The sequence below is a fragment of the Ischnura elegans genome, chromosome 13 (assembly GCF_921293095.1).
Source record: "Ischnura elegans chromosome 13, ioIscEleg1.1, whole genome shotgun sequence".
Classification (NCBI taxonomy): Eukaryota; Metazoa; Arthropoda; class Insecta; order Odonata; family Coenagrionidae; genus Ischnura; species Ischnura elegans.
Genome location: NC_060258.1, coordinates 18299183 through 18315096, shown reverse-complemented (window position 1 = coordinate 18315096; position 15914 = coordinate 18299183).

The following is a 15914-nucleotide window of genomic DNA, read 5'->3' as shown; positions in this document are numbered from 1 at the left end:
TTTTATTGTGATTTAGGCTTTTTTATGGACTCCGAACAGTAAAATATGTACCTATGTTGAAAAATGAGACATTGACCTACACTCCAAGAACTATTTTAACATGTTGTAGCTATTAATTGTTAACTTTGCAACTAGGTTACAAGCACAAAAACCTCCCTTCAACTATAGTTGCTTCCATCAGCTACTAAATTCTATTAATTAATGCAGTTCAAATATGCTTACCATTGTTAAGCCCATTTGGAAGCACATTTGCTACCATATTTTGTTGACATGTAATCAGCAATTATTTTTTCCTATGGCAACAGAGTTTTTAACAAAATGATGTCTAACCTCTGTTCTTTGACCTTCCATGCACCACATCAGTACCAAGTTTTTTTGCTCCAGCTGCCTAACTTACATACTCGACTTCTATTGTATACATAGCCACTGCACAGCACTGCTTTTTGTTTTCCCAAGCTACTGCTCCATTAATTAACTTGACATGTATCCAGTACAGGACACTCAATCTATTTTGTCAATGGCAAAGTCAGCATTTTTGTATCCCTCCAGAAACGTTCCTGACTAAGAATAAGAAATAAGATAATTTATAGTTCCCATCATATATCTTAATATACTCTTTGCATATGCCCAGTATTGCATTGTAAAATCATCAATAAACCTTCTTAACTTTGACACTGCAAAGACGCGATCTGGCCTTGTACAAATCATTGCGTACATAAGACAACCAATCAAAACTAGAAATGGAGCATCAGGAAAAGTTTTTGGGTCACTGCAGGAGCTACATTCAAACCTGCTTCTATGAGACAAAGGTTGATTGCAGGTCAAGTTAGTAGATGACAAGGAGATTATGTGATCTGGTAATTTTCGAGCCACTCATTTTTTAAAGAAAACGTCTCTTCTGCTTCTCCTCCCTCGCTTCCAAACACTGACTCATTTTCTTGATTACTCTCAAAACTAGTGTCTACATTAGTTGGAACTTTGTCATTACCCTCACAACTTGATTCAGGGATGGAGTCTTCATTACTTGATATTCTGATATTCCCCTCACTACTTGGGTATCCTTTGTGAGTTCAGCTCTGCCATTCTCTCCACTGTCAGGTTGAGGCTAGTAACTAATTATCCCTTATCCCCCTAAGAGCCTAGGTAGAATGAAAGAGTTACCAAGAGATATTTGGACTGGTTTGAGCTCCCTAAACATATTTACAAATAATACTACATCACATGCTTCGATGAATCTTCCCGCAATATCAGGGTCAGTCAAAAAATACCATTTTTGATTCCTCACAATTGCCAATACTTTTTGCATTCGGCATCCAGCATCTTTCATTGCTCTGTAGCCACATAAGCATAGAAAATACATCCAAATACTTTTAGATGTCTTCGATTAAATTTTCTCAGACCATCTCTCCTCAGGTAATGCATTCCCTCCTGCTTTGGATGATACTGTTTCGAGATATACAGCTTTTCAACAAGCTTCAACCCAATAATATTTTAGTAAATTGATGCCAGAGAGTTTGTACCTAGCTTTCTATTTGCTCAGCGAATCATTTCTGCTTGAAGATTATAAGATTTTGTAGTTTAATCTTTTATCACACATGCCCTTAACCTCCCCTGTTATGCCTGACCCATACATTCACCCCCATAATCTGTATGCAGGCATTTCATATTGTTCCCTGTCTCATTCTCCATGCTTGCCTTAAAAATTAAGTAGCATTGTAGGACTAAATGAGACTCCTTACTTTTAATAAAGAAAACAAAAACCTTTCTTGTGCAGTCATCAGTGAAGGTGAGCATACGTTGTCCTCATCCTTTTTCTATTCCATGTTCCTATCCCTTTCTTTCCTTACCCCTGATTTTATATGTATATTTTGCATAAATAATATAAATATATTTTCACCTATAATACCATCAGACCACACAATTCTGAGAGGACCAGACTTAATTTATTACATACAGCTTCCATTCTAGCACTTATCTCGAATCATTTCTTTGCTAACTTGCCATCAACATATGCTATTCAAGGCTGAAATTTATTATTAGTGGGACAATCCACACCACTGACAACCACATTATAACCTGCATGTTACTCTGTCACAAGTCTGTTACTCTTGTGCCACAGACTTAGTAAACAGTCCTCTACTGCTTTGACTGTCAATCCTACGTAACAAGTTGCATAACTTTTACTTTATGAATTATATTGTTTCAAATCTTGACAACATATGCCATTTTCTTCTAAACTAGTGGCTAGATCACTCCTTTTACTTCCAAAGATCTGGCATCAAATAAGCTGTACCCAGATTCATTAAACAAGACAGCTGTGTCTTTTTAACTAGCTTGCATACAGACAGTACATTGGTTGATAAATTTGTATCATTTTGATCTGGAGTATAGCACTTTACAGTGTGGGAACATGGGCACTTAGGTAGGAGAATGGGAGAGGCTGGAGGTGTTCGAGATGTGGGTAAGGAGAAAGTGAAGTGGACTGAGAGAAGAAAGAAGGTCAAAGTGCGAGACATGTTGAGTGAGGAGAGACAGCTTCTGGATAGCATTCAAAGGAGATATGGATTAGACGAGTACTGAGCTGAGAGTGGATGTTGAAAACACTATCAGGGGATAGAATGTTTGGTAAACAAAGGAGAGAATAGGATTTTTAGATAGCATGAAAAGGGTGAAGTTGTGAATTCAGGAGGGAAATCAATGAGGGCAAGGGGGGCTTTTGGAATGCTCCATGCAAACCTACCTTAATACCAAGCGGTAGATTACTTAAATAAAAATGTCTTGGAGTTAATTTTTAAGCATTATATATGCAGTATGAAAAAGTGTTTGTGAAAATTTTATCGAGGTTTTAAGTATTCCTTCCCGATTTCTATGAAAAAATTTGTTTTCAAGTCGTATATCTTGTCGGAAAGCCATAAATTGATGTCTAGCAGCTAAATCTACGTACTATTGATCGTAAAAATTTCGGCATATCAATCATTGTGTTATCGCTTAACCCGAACTATCTTCCAGCACTGGTGCCTGCGGGTATTTTGAACGGGGGAATACTTCCCGCTCATATCGCATCAAGCCGTTCCGAATCACGCATCAGCATAAGCGCATCAATGCCTTGATGCAATTTCGGAACGGCTGCATCAAGGTCATGCGTTGATGCGCATGATGCGTGATTCGGAACGCACCCCAGCTCACCCACCTATTTCTCGGGAGCGTTTGTGGCAAGAGAGAAGCGAATATAGTAACGTCATTCGTGACATACGAGAGCGCCACGGGAGCTTTTGTAGCTTCTACTGGACCACGCAAAGACTCGCTTCCAGTGCTTCGGAGCACTGGGAGCTTGTACTGGACTACGCCCATAGCTAGTTCTTTCTCTAGTACTTGAACAAAATCATGCATGTTCCCCATTGGAAGATTCTCCCAGTCGTTGGAACCCCTGTTCCATGGCAAATGCACTTACGGGTAACTCCTCGGCTCCCGTCGTCTGCAAGACCACACTCCAATGAGTGGTCACCTGTAAGGTCATCGCCAAGCAACTCCTGTCTTCACTCCACTGCCGCCGTTTGGGTGAAGCAACGACTTCTCAACCTGCAGCCATGACAACCTGGGAAACAATAAGGAAATTCTTATTTCGGAGAAACTGGGCCAAAAACATCCCCACCAGCCAAAAATGCTTATTTTCTGATTGTACGTCTTTAAGAGATATCATAAATATAGTACAGTGTGTCCTCGTTTAACGTCGTCCCGTTGTCGTTGTTTCACGATAACGTTGTCCAAAAATTGAAACCCTTCATCATTTAACGACGTTGTTGCTTCGCGATAACGTTGTTCTAATTATAAGCGACGAAAAAAAATTGAATGGCAAATAGGACGCAAGCGCATCTGATGTATTGTAAATATTACTATATTAATGAAATTGATAATTTTCGTTCGACAGAAAAGGTTGGCGTGCGTAGCGCATGTTAAATATGCATCTGAGCGAATAATTATCGCCTCATTTACCCATTATCGGAAAATTTTTCTGATTCCAACCGAAAAAAACGTCCACGAAGACGAGTGGCTATCCTGGTGGTTCTTCAGGCATGAAGAAAAAACAGCGACATTAGAACAAAAACTTGATATTATTAAAAGAATTGAAGAAGGTGCAACTGCTGGAGAGATCGGTCGAGTTTCAGGTTTTCAGGTCGAGTTTTCACAGTTAAAATTTCTTCTGTAACTGAAAATATCGATGTTACGCCATTAAAATACTTTCTCAATTTATTTTGTATATTTCATTTAATAATGCCTTATTCCCAACCTTTTAAAGTTGCGCTGTGAATCGTTATCATGCTGAAGTGAATAATGTTTCTCGCGATTTCCGCCGGGTTAAAGAATTCATAACATCACAAAAAGTGACCCGCCCTTCATCCTTGTGCTTCCGAGTGTCAGATTTTTTTTTCATTTTGGCCTTTTAATCTTTATCTTTGATATGGTTCAGGTGTCTCCCGATTGGTCACGAAGTCTGCTTAAAGTTACGGCTCCAATAATTGGCCTCCTTGGATTCTCGCCCAGGAAATTCTGGATTCTTTACGAATAAATGGATTGCTAGGAACCAATTCAAATTTTTTACATTGTTTCTTAAGGGAAACACTGCATCGTTTAACGCTGTTTAGCTTAACGTCGAGTTTTTCAGGAACAAATCAACAACATTAAACGAGGACTCACTGTATTACCGCCCACGAAACGAACAACCTGCAATGCCTGCCACTTCACCGTTTTTCTCGTGCGAAATTTAAAAGACTTGACGTCATCGCGAAGCGAAGGTGCGATAAACGAATTGCAATCTCAAAATTTTCGTGACGTTATCGCGAAATGACGTTAAACGGGGCGAGGTAGAACAAAGACTCTCTGTACGTCCACATAAGATCTAGAAGGAACTAAATCAAGACTGTATTTACTACTTTTATAAAAATGGAAAGGAGAGCTAGAGGAGAGAGAGAGAACCTGGTGATAGTAATTAGCCGCATAAAAATTAATATCCCATTCATAGACAATAATTTAAATCCCCAAAATCCATACTAACAATTACGTGGACTTAAACCTGGCAACAAATAAGTTGCAGTAAGTATAGAGCTAAAACAAAATAACCTGAATCTTATATGAGAAGGTTCAACCTCAATACCGAAGGTGTTGGCAGCAAGACGTCGAACGACTATTCATACATTATATACAACATCGTCTCGCTTGGACTTATACGTCCACATAAGATCTAAAAGGAACTAACTCAAGTCCTCGTGTCCTGTCGTGCTGCCCCTTCAAATGGACTTATGTTCTGGTGCGTGCCATACTGAAAGGAGTCTTATAATCTGTAAAAGACTGTAATTATTACTTTTGTAAAAATGGAGAGGAGATCAATTAGAAAAAGAAATCGGAGACAGTGGAGAAACAACGCGACTCAATTTCAACAGGGTGTGGGCAGGAGTTCTCCAGACGAATGACATATGACCATGAGTACAGGGGCGCAGCTAGGAATGAAGGCCAGGGGAGGGTTATGTGCAACTAATACTGGGGTGTGTGGGGGCTATAGAATACCCACCAGGATAGGTGGTAGGTGCGAGATTAATAAATTGCGGAATTTTGTTCATTTTGTGGTGCTCAGGGGGGGTCAGGAAGGCTGTCAATTTATTTATTTGGACGGCATCTACGTCCAAATTTAGTGTAAGAGTGGTAGAGATGTGTGCAATAAATTTCTTTGAAGTATTTGCACTTTCTCTTTTATCATGTCTATACGGAACTTACTTTCTGAACATACATCACGCGGGCGCAGATAGGAATTAAGGCTGGGGGAGGGGGGGGTTTAGGTGCAACTAATACCGGGGTGTGTGGGGGTTATAGAATACCCACCAGGATAAGCAGTAGGTGTGAAATTAATACAGTGGAATCCTGATTTAAGGTTTTTCAGCGCGGACAAAATTTAAAACACTAAATGCAGAAAAACACCAAATGAGGACCTGCCATTTTTTTCAGGTTTTAGGGTCTGTGATGATTGGAATGGCTTTTTATGAATAAAAAATATTATTTTAAGTAACTTAAAGGTGCTACATGCAGCAAAAAATTCATTGATTGAATGTTCTTTGCCCAATTAAGGTTAGATAATACTTTTCAGGAATCAGCTAAAAAAATGGGTAGTAAAAATTAGTAATGAGAGGATGAAAATTGTTTTAATGAATTAATTTAAGAAATTTATAATATTCATCAACTTAAAAGCATTCCGACACAGAATATTATTATGGAAATTAGTGATTCCATTTTACGCATATTTCAGTAGCCTCGAAGAAATTTTAAAATTTTTTTCTGTAAAAGTGACATGTAGGTGACTATAGTATTTCTAAATAATAAAATAGGTGTTAGGAGGTACTCGAAAAATCGTCATTGCATCAATAAAGATGAGTGAAATAAAGGGACAGCAGAAGATCGCTAATCCCGAATTCTAAATTACCGAATATCTAGGAAAAGGGAGGTTTTCTGTAATTTTGCCTATTAAACGTTTTCTGTTGCCTCGGCGAAACGAGCGATTTATGAGCCTCATGTGCGCACATTTTGGATTTCGAGGCCATCCAAAAAAGGAGAATCTTTTTTCCAGTATGCGTACAAGTCGATGGTGATTCAACTCGATGATAACACCAGATTCGTTTGTCATATATCCGTGGCCTCATGCAGGTCGAATGAAGCCGGGAGAAGTTGCTTATGCGGCGCGCTGATCACCTCGACTCCGACTCACCTTGCTTATCGCCAGCTTTTAATGAAATATGGTTGGACCTTGAATGACGATTAGCTAAACTTTAAGTTAAGTGAAAAGGTTTAATCTTCAACAGAACTGGATTTCATCTGAAATATTGTCAGTGCCTCTGGAGTTTGGCAATTTCGTCAGGGTTATGATGTCGAAGTCAACCACCAAGGGATACCTGCCGGATTTTCGTATTTTTCCACACTCATCTATTTTACTGTGAGTATGAGGTGATTTTTTTCCAGCATGAGCGATTTTTATTTAGAGTCATGGACCGTGATAGTTCATCAAAACTCTGATTGTCATTCTCTTTTGAGATATAATAGCACCAGATAAATATCTTTGAATCGACAGCGATATCAACCAGCCGCATGGGCTCCGGGATATCTAAATTACGATGTAAAATAATGTTGTTCCGTTAGGGATGAATGCTCTCACTCACGATCATGACAGGGGAAACACTTCCTCGGTTCTTTCGCTGTTCCTCTGAGGAAACTGACCTTGGAATGGATTATAAAAAGAATCTTCTAGTGAACTGCACAAATGATATTGGGCCTTCTCTTTTGAAAAGAGAAAGTAGCCGACTGGAAAAATATTGGGCTAACAATGGACTGCCCATAGAGAGTAGAGTTGAAAGGGGCATAAGCCGTCAATTGAAAACATTATGAGGAAACCATCATTGCAGCAGCCCTCGGAGGATAACTCTTGTCATCAGTCGTCACGTATCATAGAAGTCCAGTTCAAGAAGTGAATGATAAGGTAGTTAGAGGTTATCAAGGGATGATTTAGCTCCATTAGATTGGATCTGATACAAAAAGTGCCTGGTGTTTGCATCAGAAGGGGAGTGAAATATTTCGAGAAGACAAATCACCCAGCTTGCGAGTTGAAGGTCCCAGTGCTGCATTCCCGGAAGAAAGCAGTTGAAGAAGCGTTCCCCGGTAGATTCTATTGACTATTAGTAAACTTTCACGAGACTTTTCCTGCTGATGAGCAGAAATTGGAAGATTTGGATAATCATTTGCATGAGCCGTCATGAAAAAACATTAAATCGGGCAAAAAAATCTTGTTCGGGAAAAATTTTTACGAACATAAATCCGGAAAATGCAAAATGCGGAAACACTACATACAGATAATTTTCACATTGTCCTAATAGGGAATGAATCAGGACCCCAAAAAATAAACGCTAAATGCGGAAAAACGTTAAATGCGAAGACGTTAAATCCGGATCCGACTGTATTTGTTCATTTACACTAAAAAATAAGTATTGATTTATTGATAAGAGCTAATTTATTCATTTCATTGCTTTTCCCTAGCACACATCCTCTGAAAATCCTAGATCAATCTATTTTTTGCCACGTAAAAATGGAACTGATATTGAACTGACATATTTAAAGGCATTATGTGCATGAGGAAATTTTGTTTTTTTTTCACAGTAAACTAAAATTTACAATTTATTTGACGACATTCCAAGAATTTATTCACCGCAAAACATTGCCTTTGATAACCAACCAGATTTTAAAGCCCTACATTTTAAATTTACATAAACAAATACTTTTGAAGATTCGGGTGCTAAAATAAAATAACAAATGAAAATAAACAAGATGATGAAATACTATGCAGAGCGGTATCAGCTCAACGATGCTTTTGGAGTCTAACGAAACTCTTACGAAGTAATACTACTGACCAGTAAAATGAAGAATCAGATGCAATAATAATAATAATAATAATTCATTATATGTTTGTATCTTGACTAAACTCATGGATAAAACTTTCATGATAGAAAGAGAGATAAGATAGAAATAGAAAAGAGATGGGTTGGTTTCGGTACACGGCTCTAGGTTCTGCCGGTTCTTGGCCTTTGGAACCAGTATCGAGAACCGATCGCGTAAAGTCGGTTCTTTGGATCCGGCTCGGAACGGTGGCGAGGATTGGAAATTGGTGCCCAAAGCCAAAATGGTCCGTGGGGTATTCGAGGCCAAAAAAAGAAAACAAAAAAAGATTTTAAAAAACTTTCCAAACGCATGGTGCCCACGATTGTTTCTTTTGAGAGTTGCTCGCAGGCATGGGCATTTAAGGGTTCGTCAGTTTGTCTCTCTTGCCAACATTGTAACATTTCCAAAGCTGCCGCTTTCAAACCAGCTGACTTTTCGCATGCCGCCGTTCAATCGGCCCGGCAATGAGCAGTCAATGGTGTGAAATACAGACAATGCTACATTGATGCTGTTTTCAGAGCAAACAACTTTTTGCTGGCTGCCGTTCACGAGAAATTCAGATGGCTTTCAGACAAGACAACTCTCTGCAACGCCGTGAGCCGTGCCTATTCTCTACCTAATGGCAGCCGGCGGAAAATCATTTCCTCTGGAAGCGGTCTTACGATTATATTGTGTACATATACTGTAGTTCTTCGATCTACGATCAAGATGCATTCTGAATGCTTGTTCGTAGATTGATAAACCTATACAAGGAATCGAAGTGTGTTTATCCTGCAGAATGCAACTCTGCATTACAATTTTACGATAACTCAAGACCGCACTGTTTATCCATGGGGTGTCGCTGTACCGGCGTGTTGAGCAGTTTACTGTTGAGGTTATTACTACTGTGACAGTGTAGCATGCGAATAAGTTATCAATTAAAGTAACAGTTTAAGCTACATCGTAGAATACAGAATATATTTTGAGCTGACCCAAAAGTTACAACAAATTAACGGACGATGTCGTCAGAAGTTGGCGTAGTTTCACTATCGATCCTGATGCTACTAAACTGTGTGTAAACTGTGCTCCAAGCATATTTCGCACGGCCCTTCAGAATCAACATCGACCACTACTGTTTTCCGTGAACCACTGTTCAGTACTGCAGGCATATATTTATGCCAAAAAAGAATAGATTAGACCCAGAGAGGGCAAAAACTATTGAATTTTTTAAGTCAAAACCCGGAGAAACAAACAGTGGCTGCCTGATGTAATATGACATTTTGGTCTATCATGCAATTCTTTATCAATGTGTAATTTAAACTATTTTACTTGGAAAATAAAATTATGGAGACATTCTTAAGTTCTTTTTCAGAGCTTTCCTGCTTATTTGCATCTTCAGTGAAATTATTTTCATTCACTTCTTGTGGTTCCTCATTTAAATTTGCCATTAATTCAGGTGGTAAGAGTTCATCCTCGGAACTGAGTATCGAGAACCGAGAACCGAAGGGGGAGAACCAGACCTGTACCAAGAACCGATAATATTTCAGAACAGACTCATCATTAAAATAGAATAAAGCACAAACACAATACAAATAGGTAATAAAATATGCACATGCTGCACTACAAACATACAGCTATCTATTAGGATTGAAGTTAAGATTCATAATTAAATGTAAAACATCAGTTATAAACTCATTTAGATTAAAATAGCAATTTTAAATCTGAGTATGTTTTGATTTAGCTTTAAATTGAGTCCATGAAGAAACATACTTTTAAAGTTTTCATGCAATTAGTACTCTTACGTGGGGAGGAAGTCTGGACAATTAGAAAAAAATAATGAGGTAAGACTTATTGTTCGGTTGTGTATTTGGCCCATACAAAGTCAAGCCTTGCCACCTGTTGGCGATACCACGAGTATTCGAGTTTTCGTTTTGCTTTTGTTTTTTGTCACTCCAAGAACGGGAGTGAATTTGTATTGTCCAGTCGTCCTGTGAACTTTTTAAGTGCATGGTTGGAGAGCAACCCTGGGTGAGGGAGCCATGTCCTGCCCGCGACGCGAACATCGTCGGTGAGTGGTATGTTCCAGCACGGCTCGACTTTGATCTAATAATAATAAGTCGTAACATACAGTCCACAATTATTATAATCACGTTCGAGAGTGATCACTTATTGTCTTTGAAAATAAGATATTACGTAGGGAGTTAGGACCTGTTAAAGAAAATGGAGTGTGGAGAATGAGGAAGAATCGGGAACATAGGACACTGTACAATCCTGATGTACTGTAAGTCCTCGACATATGAACAAGATGCGTTCTAAGACCTTGTTCCGATGCTGAATTTGTTACTAACAAGGAGACTTTGCGTAAGTGATGTCAAGAAAGAAGATGAAACCTTTTTTATTTGAAAGTATACACATAGTTAGGAATACTTTTGAAGGGTCTTGTCCGTATATGTACGCCCAGGTTTGAGGAAAAAGGATTTAAAATTTTTTAAATATGGTTACATTCCATTTAATTGGGTGGTGCCTAAATCGAAAGATTAATACTCCTGGAATACGCATTTCACGCTTTTAGATTTTTAAATGACGATATCTATTTTATGCGATTAAATGGAAAGTGAAAATTTTCAAGCGCGTGAAAACGCGACGGCTAAGTATGAACGCTGGGAAAATTCCGTGAGACGTCGTTCTGGTTCCCGCTGCCTTTAGTGAAGTGACATAGGGGCGTGGCTTTGAGTGCTGATATGATGCAAGATGTTAGCAGGTAGCAGAATACCCTGCTGGCAGGTAGCGCTTGGCTTAAATAAGGATTATTACTACCCTACCAAACGAAGGAAACTTTCCGACCTTAGGCAATTTTAATATTATGAATACACTAATGGTGGGTAACGAATCACAATCAATGCCTTTCGTTTTCTTTGATGAAGGAAACTACCCTATTGTACTCATCACTTTTGACGCCGCAAAGGGATTTATCTATTGATGAGAGCGTAGTGCTATACAAAGGTAGACTAGGGTGGAAGCAATATCTGCCCCTGAAAAGATCTCGTTTTGGCATAAAGAGCTTCATGCTTTGCGAGGCAGAGACTGGAGATATTTGGTCCAGTATAATCTACACAGGAAAAGGAACAAAATTCGCAGAGGGGTACAGCCATTTACATGGATCAACACAGATTGTCTTTTCACTCATGAAGCCATTACTAGGAAAGGGTTACCGTGTTGCCATGGATAACTATTATAATTCTCCAGCACTTGCTGATATTCTCATTAGAAACCAGACGGATGTATTTGGAACCCTGTGGACTTCTAGGAAACACATTCCACCAGAGCTAAAAATTAAGAAGCTGAAAAAAGGTGATTTCGTGGGGTATCAATGCAGAAAAATTTGTGCCACGAAATGGAGGGATAAAAAAGATGTAGCCTGTAGATCTCTTCAACCCATACAACGACCAAAATTACTGTTAGCGGGAGGAAAGGTGAGCACATGAAACCAGCAGTAGTTGTTGACTATAATGGAGTGATGGGTGGTGTTGATAGGATGGACCAAAACCTGATGTATTACTAGGGCTGTGCGAGACTCTTGACCACCCCAGAGTCTCGACGGTCGAGTGGAGAATTTCGTTTCTCGGTATTGCCGGGACGAGACTCTCGGCACGGCGAGAGTCTTGCCTGGGTCGAGAGTCTTGACGAAAGTCGAGAAGTCTCGCCCCTTCGAGATTTCTCGACACCCGTCGAGACTCCCAGCTCCTCGAAAAAAAACAAAACTATTTCTAATTTAGCAAAAGGATTATTTTAAGATATCTTATATGTTTCCAATACTAAAATTAGTAGTAATATAAGATTGACATTGACAATTTAAGCATATTTTATTATTTAATTAACCAAAATTGACAGGTAACCATGAACCTTAGTTACCATAAATACACATTGCATAAAATTGCATAAAATTAGACTATGATCTCTTGTTTTTTGTTAATTTACAAGTGAACGTTTCTTTTTTATTATATGAATATAATAAGAAACATTTATGTAAGCCTTTAACATGCCTATGTATCAAAATTATCTGCTCAATTTCAATTTTAAGCCCTGATAATGGTTTGTAAATAAACAGAAATGTAGGAAAAATTTAATTTCAATTTAAAGGCCTACACTCCATGATTCAAATTTTATATTAAATATTGAGGTTAGGAAAAGGAAATAATATTCTAAATCCGTCGTTGGGAAATCTATTAGCATCGTGCATACTATTTTTAAAAATTGTATGCAGTGGGTAATTCATTTAATAAAATATTTTTATAATGTGAAGAAATCCATAAAAGTCATAAGGGATACCTTAGTAAACTCACCGACCGATACCTTAGTAAATCACCGACTGATTGTGGTATTCATCGGAAATTCTTGCCTTGCCCGGAAGTCTTGATCGGTGTCGAGAAATCTCGAAGGGGCGAGACTTCTCGACTCTCGTCAAGACACTCGACCCAGGTGAGACTCTCGCCGTGCTGAGAGTCTCGTCCAGACAATGCCGAGAAAAGAAATTCTCATCTCGACCGTCGAGATGACACTCTCACACAGCACTGCATATTACCCAGTAATCAAGAAGAGGGGCTTGGGTATAGGGGCGAAAGACTAATCGAACCATCTAGTAGCTGCGAAGTTTCCCTCAGCTTGACTCAGCTTGCGCTCGGAGTCGAGTCTCATCCGGTAAAGCAAATGATTAGAGGCCATGGGGCCGAAACGGCTTCAACCTATTCTCAAACTTTAAATGGGTGAGAGCTCCGGCTTGCTCGATTAACAAAGCCGGAGGCTGGATCGGAGTGCCTAGTGGGCCACTTTTGGTAAGCAGAACTGTACTACAGAACGCAAGTACAACAGAAAATTTTTTTACCATCTGCTTGATCAGGCAATTTGGAATTCCTACGTGCTCTATAAAAAGAAGAATGGTAGCAAAACACATCTTGAGTACAAAATGACATTGGTGCAGGAACTGATAGAGAAATATCACAGTGCGCAAAAGGGGGTCGTCCGTCGACGGAACACAGCCCTCTAAGGCTAACGGGACGGCACTTCCCGGAATATATTCCGCCTACAGAAAAGAAGAAAAATCCAGCAAGATAATGTGCCGTGCGATGCTCAAGACGAGACAGAAATAATTTAAAAAACCCGGAAGGAAACGAGATTTAACTGCCGAGATTGTGACGTTGGTCTCCGTACAGCCCCATGTTTTACGGATTACCACACTAAAAAGGACTATTAGATATCTTTGCCATTGAAATAAGTGAGAAAATAGTTCACTGTGGCTTATTATACATAATCAAATTGAAAAATTTGTAATTAAAAACAAAATTTTATTCCAAAAAACATTTAAAACTTGTGTGGAGCTATTGAAGTGGCTTGAATAATTAGGTATTTGTTTAAACATTCAATAAAAGCATTAAAAAAGAGAAAACAAAAATGCATTGTTATTTTGCATTATGTGATGATGAATACTTTTACTATCTGGAATTAAAAAACCAGCTTTTTTCAAAAAATGAGTCAGTTTACACGGTTCCTACTTTAACTAAATTATAAAATTCACATTTTTTTCCAGGTTTTCACAATCTAAATATCGTCAAATTCACGGTTTGTAGATGAGGCATTTTAGGCAGATATATTGATCACCTAACAATTGTCCGCACGTTAACTAAAATTGTAACAAACGCAACAGATGCTGTGAATACAAACACAGCAATGAAAGTGCTCTTATGACGTCACCTGTCATTAGTAAAATTCAGGTCCGGCTAAAGGATGTGAGCGGGAAAATGGAGAGAGCAGGGTGGCAGGGAAGTGAAGAAGTGCCTGATTTTTTGCCAGGATTAACATCTTCCAATCGCAGGCTTTAGGTCAATGTGCTGTCATAGTGCACGGACCAATTAATAATTGCACTTCGAATGCACGCGTGCAGATAAATGCGTGGACAGTATCTGCACGTGACTCGGCCTTGAAACATTATCGAAATATCGATATTTCTTTTAATTTGTCTATCGTATTTCTACAATCAAGTTTGAGAGACTTCTAAGGTTTCAAGATGAAATTCACGGCCATTTCCAGGTTTTTTCACGGTAGACAAAATTCACAGCTTATTCACGGTTTTAGGGTTTCCACGGTTGAGTGAGAAACCTGTTGTTTCACGGCCGGTTTGGCCTAGTATTCCTATGTAAGCCGGCTATCATTTTTTTCCCAAACGTTCCGGACGGATGACGAAGATTCTCGTCATTTAGGTGCATCAACCTTTACAATTTTAAAACGTACAATACCTATTTCATTACAATACGCTTTAAAATTTTTAGGTTGTATTTAAATGGAATGTAACCATATTTTAAAATTTTTAAAAGCTTTTTTCTCTCAAACCCGGGCGTATATGGACAAAACCCTTCAACAGTATTCCTACCTAAGCGTCTACTTCAAATAAAAAAGGTTTCATCTTCTTCCTTGACATCACTTACGCAAAGTCTCATTGAAAGTTGAAAAACTTACGCAACGCAAGACTCACCTCGCAGACAAACAGCCGTTCCCCAGTGTGGGTCCGAATGTGCTGCACCAGCTTGTTGCTTCGCGCAAAGCACCTGCCACAAATCCCGCAGCCAAAGGGTTTTGAGTCATCGCCTTCGCCTCCTTGCAGTGACGCGTCCAGCACGCCGTCGTCCGTGTCGCCTGGCATCGCCATGCCACCGTCGTCCTGCTGATACGCCCCCAGTCCACCCTCCCCACCCCAATGCATCTCATGGCCTCCACCCCCTTCGCCTGTCAATCAAAAAATCAATCAATCATTTATCAGCACATTACATTTGCCTTCACACGGCGTCGGAAGCTTGAAGTTACCCGTAAATAGGTGCCTCATTAAACAATGTAGAAGATAATACAAAACAAATAATAAAATTAATACATCCAAATAAATGTATACAACGCAAGTACATTCAATATAATTCATAATTCTTAGCATCACGTAAGTACATCACACAATCACAATAATTTTAACACATTCTGTGCGGAAGATTTTTTAACACGTTGCGTACGGATGGCGAGAATTCTCGTCACCATTTTCCCGAATGTTCCGGACGGATAACAAAGATTCTCGTCAATTAGACGTGTCAACCTGTACAATTTTAACGCATACACTACGTATTCGCTTGTGATACGCTTCAAAATTGTTTAGTTTGACGCGCTTAAATGACGAGAATCTTCGTCATCCGTCCGCAACATTTGGGTAAAAAATGACGAGAATTCTCGCCATCCGTACGCATTTCCAACGCATCCATATGTGTTAAGCATTCATTAACACTTTGAGTGCCGGCTGCTAAATTTAAAGCCCTACTGAAAAATCCAGCCATTTTTACTATATTCGTACATTTTTTAAAACATAAGCATTAAAAATATATTTATATCGATGTGCATTTCAATAAAAATGGACTTTGGTATTTTTTATGAATGAG